This window comes from Anopheles aquasalis, chromosome 2, assembly GCF_943734665.1.
Source record: "Anopheles aquasalis chromosome 2, idAnoAquaMG_Q_19, whole genome shotgun sequence".
Lineage (NCBI taxonomy): Eukaryota > Metazoa > Arthropoda > Insecta > Diptera > Culicidae > Anopheles > Anopheles aquasalis.
Genome location: NC_064877.1, coordinates 20,837,501 through 20,842,500, shown reverse-complemented (window position 1 = coordinate 20,842,500; position 5,000 = coordinate 20,837,501). Strand labels below are relative to the sequence as shown.

The 5,000-nt window shown below is 50.8% G+C and overlaps 1 protein-coding gene across 16 annotated transcripts in view; it reads left to right on the top strand.

The window, feature by feature from the left end:
* Positions 1–5,000, top strand: part of LOC126570088 (casein kinase I) — a 66,771-nt gene that overhangs the window by 43,346 nt on the left and 18,425 nt on the right. The window lies entirely within an intron of this gene.

Here is a 5,000-nt window from a genome sequence, read left to right as displayed (position 1 = left end):
GCGAAACGCGCACTGAGCAGTTTTGATCGGAATAGCGAGATATGCGCGCACTCTGTAAGCCAACTCTGGCCATTTTTGTCAGTCTTTCTGGCCTCCAGCAGTGTTAAAGGCCATAAAGTCGTTGCGACAGCAGCAGCACTGTGTACCGCATTGCAATACACAGCAACAGCAGCAGCTGCTGCTACTGTTGCGGTACAAAAAGGGCAACCCGATGGCGATGCTGGTCCGCGCCACCTCCAAAACACCATTCGTGGCTTTATGCGCCTAAGAGGTGCGCTCGCCTCGCTTGCCGCGCGCGCACATGCTATCTATAAAAGGGATATCGTTTGTGCCCGGACCCGACAAGTAACGACTACGAAGCCGGAACTAGTTGATCGCTATGAATAGAGCAACCCGGCATGCACTGCTGCCTGCTGCCTTCACGCGCTGGTCAACGACAAACGTCCGCGAGGGAAGGTTTTAGAAGCGAATGCAAGGTGTGGAGGTGTTGATCGATTTGCAATTTGCATAACATCCGCTGCTGTGTGTGTCCCGCTGCAACGCGCCACCAGAAATATGGAGCGACCGAACATGTAACAGTTGGTAGCCGTTTAAAGTAACTAGGAAGGTCCCCAACGTTGTCCAGCTCCGGCAGGGGACCTTCGACGAAATGAAGCACAGAGCACAGCTGTTGAGAGCATGTCCCGCCCGGGGGGAGACACTTTCGCATGTCTTCCTGGGGTCAATTAGATGGGTTTTTGGGGGAATTTGATGAGAGAACAAGGTTTGCTACCAGCATACGCTTGGATAGAAACATAATAGCTGTGTTTTCACCGTCAGGAGGTGGCGCTATGTTGCAGGTGTTGACACATACCGGACAACCAGTCGGGAGGAAGGTGCACCAAAAATTGCATAGGGGATTTGCATTCCCCCATTCAATCGGATGTCTGCTTTCAACACGGAACGATCGGTCGGTGTCATACACACTGACGGTCAGGACACGGCATCACACAACAGCAAACGTTGTTCGGTGTTCGGGGGGTGGGAGGGTGGCCTAGTTGTGTATCGTCACATGACGGTTATTTATGCAGTATTGGCCACCAGCCACCAGGTAATCCAAGCCTTCCCTTTCGTGGGTCACTCGTTGTGATACAATGTTGGTATGTTGGCTTCAAAGGCGAAGCCACGGGAGCCGGAAATGTATGCTCGAAACAAAAGCATAACTGCATTTGCGGCAGCGGCGGCACCCTACAGAGAGGAGGGTGGTTAGGGTGGGTCCGAAGTCAGCTGCTCCTGTCAGCAAAAACATCCTTGACTCAGTTTGTTCTCCCCACCACCACTGGCCTTGCGTTGGTGTTGTTCCGGATGTATGTATGTGTGTGTTTGATGATGGAAAAGTCCCTTCATTGTCACAGTCAACAGCGCGTGTTCTGTGAGCAGGCAGGTTTTGTGCAGCTATATCGATCTATCGGGATCATTTCATCGTGCTTTGGATGTCCATCAATCTCCTACGCGAGAGAATGTTATTTAAAACCACCTCCGCCTTCTCACCGATTTGGCTTAAGCAGTGCAAATATTAGCTAAACGCGAAGCGGAAAAATGGAAAATTCCGATACTTTAAACATACCTTCAGCAACCTGGAATGGAAGGTGAATCTACCAAACGATCCTCCAACCAATTAGAAAAAAAAGGAGAGCAAGGTTCGCGTGGAATGTGAATTGGAATGTTAGAGGGGGGTGAGGAAAGATTAACACCACCACCCCGTTTCTACGTAGGGCTCTGTTTTCATTACATTTTACACACCACCTGCGCTGGTGCTGATCCTTTCCAGCGTGTGCGTGTCCTGGAGCCTTGGCTTCTACTTGCTTTGCAAACGAAGTTTTAGACAGCCAGGGCACGTGGAGGAGAAGGAGGTCTCGTCACGTGCGCACGGGGATGACGGGGGGTTGCGAAAAACCGGGTTTACAGTTACCTTTCCACCTTCTGCGCGCGTTACTGGCTAACCGGGGGCTCTGAGACCACCGACCGTCACGCCACTTCGCTGTTCGCCGGTTGTGCTTTTCTTCAGAGGACGCGGGGGGAGTTCTCTCTCCCTTTGGCGAGGGAAATTTATTTTTGATCAGCGGATCAGCGTTCGCAGCGCAGTCGGAAATTGATCACGGAACGGTTAATGGCTTGTGTATTTGTTGCACGGCATTCCATTCCATGGCTTTTCGGGTCGAAAGTTGAAGAAAGATTTGGTTGAAAAGTTATCAGCGAGTCATCGAGCGCGGTGTGTTAACAGCAGCAGCAGCAGCAGCAGCAGCAGCAGAATGTTAACGAATCCGCTGAAGTTGTCCATCATAAATCGCTGGCCATGGCGAGGAAGGGATAACACTTTTTTTTACAATCTCTACCGTATCGTTCTCCGGTTTGTTGGGGAAATGACGTGCTTTTGCTTCCAAGCCTCCACAAATTGAGTTCATTTATCTTAGTTCCAAAGTAAACTCCTTACAACACGCACGACCACCCCAGGCAGCAGGCGCTTTACGATGATATTATTGATGAGACGGGAATGCCACGAGAACCCCACAAGAACTGGGTACTGATGTAGAACACTGTGGTAGCTGGTGGATAGCTATGGTTGCGGGTTGGTAGGCAAATGATGAGCTGCCGTGGTGGATCTATCGCCCCCTCGCTTGAAGCCAGCGACGAAGAGGGCACCAAATTAGAGGCCACATACAGCGACGCACGCCGAGCGGGTGGGGCGGGACGGGTATGGCATTATTATTTTATTAGCGAGATACACACTTACGCAACCGCCAGCCGGCATGGCGATGCGGGTTTGATGGGGTGTATCATGATTTCCTCGATGGTGGTGGTGGAGCGGGGGTAGCTCAACCCGACCGTGGATTGTGGAAGGTCTTCTGGCCCAAGTAGACGACGGAAGGATGGACGCAGGGTCACAGGCTCGCGCTAGCGCGTGTCTCTACGTGTATGTCTGTGTGTTTGTTCTAAATTTAGAACAACGCGATCGCGAACGTTCAATTTGTGTGACACACAACCGGGGTGTAGCATCCGTGGGTGGGGGTGGTCTGGTGGTGGTGGCCCTTGGGGTGATGCACGTGCGTCGTGTGGATGTGCTGCGATATGCTTCTTCTTCTTGTGTGTCTGTCTCTCGCTCTCTCGTGGTCTGGTGAACAGTTCAGAAACAAGCCCTCTTCTGGCCCGGGCGGCGTCCTTCGTTCTTACCAGCTTCTGGTGACCGAGAGAGAAAGAGTGGCAGTAAGTTGAGTAGCATATTACTTTGGCTTTAGCATCATTTGGTCTGATAGCATCGCTTCCTTCGCTATAATCCACCTGAAAGGAAAGGAAGCTGCCTGGCTGACTGGAGTTTCATCGCGTACTTGCGTGAGATTTGATTGCGAATCCTCCTCGGAATTGGAGATGACAAGTCAACTCAAAACTCAATTCCAGCGGTAATTGGGTGGGAACTGTTTGTCGTGCGTCTCTTTCTGGGAATTGAATTTGGTTTTTTTGATGCAATTCACCTTCCAACTTGTTGTCATGACAGAGGAACTAAGAAGAAGCGTGGAGTTGTGTCCTTCTTTCCCTGCGGGCGGTGTACTGAAAAATTGGAATTCCGTTTCGTCACAACATCTAAACAAAGGTGTTTACCGTGCGCGATAAATCCACAAAATCATCGACTCCTAGCCACAATTAGTACAATCACTATCCACTAACCGCAGCAGCAGGAGGGCATGGTACGAATTCCATGGCGCGGACCACGCCAGCTCGGCCACACAATTAGCACACAATTAGTGTGGAAGGTTGGCCAGCAGCAGATTGCTAAGCTGCTGGCGTGCTCCACTGTCTGGCTGTTCCGTCCCTCTGTAATGAGCTTGTCTTAAACGGCATCTAAAAATGCGCCATGCAGTGCTTCTGCGGTGGTCGTTGAGTTGCATATTTTAAAACACAATCCGGCCACAGAATGAGCAGCAACACCGCACCCGCTGCTGCTGGAACCCGTGGTATATTTTAAACTAGACGACGGTGTAATTGCCTTTCGCTTTATCGATGCTATCGAGCTTTCGAGTGGAGATTGTTTTGGGGAAAGGTGTGTCAAGTCGAGTTGCGACCCCAAAAGGTATCTCTCCGTGTAATGTTCTGCTCGTGATGTGATTTGACTGCTCATCAACTGCAGCCCTTTGTGGAATTTGTGTTTAAGAATGCAGACCGCGAGGAAGAGCTTTGTCGTGTCTCAATGTAGTAAATATGCACCGTTGCTCATGGGTTAGTGTCCACTCCAAATGTGCTTTTGTGGTCATGGATGTGTTTGGTGCAGTTCTAATGATGGTAAGACTGCCCAACGAGCATCCTTCCTATCAAGTTTTTGTTTTATCCTGTTGTTAACTGCTTGTCGTTTTCCTCGTCGAATGCAAACGTCTGGTGTATCGCGTGCCGGTCACAGTTTGTCCGGCCATCTCTCGCAAAGCGACGACCATGACCCCTGGCACGATGGAAAAGGTTTGTCCCTTGACCGGTGGTGTCTCTTTGAACTGCCGCAGGATTGATGATCGGGGGACGTGTGTTCTTGTGTTTGCCGAACTGATTGAGATGACTTACCCTTAGCCGCCTAGCAGATGTGCGATGGTGAGCTTCCATGGATGCCACCGGATGTAAGTGTCCTGTAGTGGTGGCCGGCGGCAGCGGCCGTGTTGGGAGGACAATAATTGAGTGTTTGTCTTTCGTCGCCTCCATCCTTGCGGATACGGATTAAGGATTCTTTTTTATTTTCCCTTTTTTTTTTGCCCCGTCATCGCCGACGGATAATCAGATGTTGACGAGCACACGAACGATTGGTGCCTGGTCGTGTCCTGGCCACACATACACGCAAACATTGCGGAGTTGACTTTGGTGGTGTAATGTTGATAAGGACTGGGAAAAGTGTGGGTAGGGTAGAATACACATTGGGAAAGCTTACCGGCGGCGGCACCGTGAGACATTCGCTGGGTGTCCTTTGGATCCTGCTACCTCCCCCG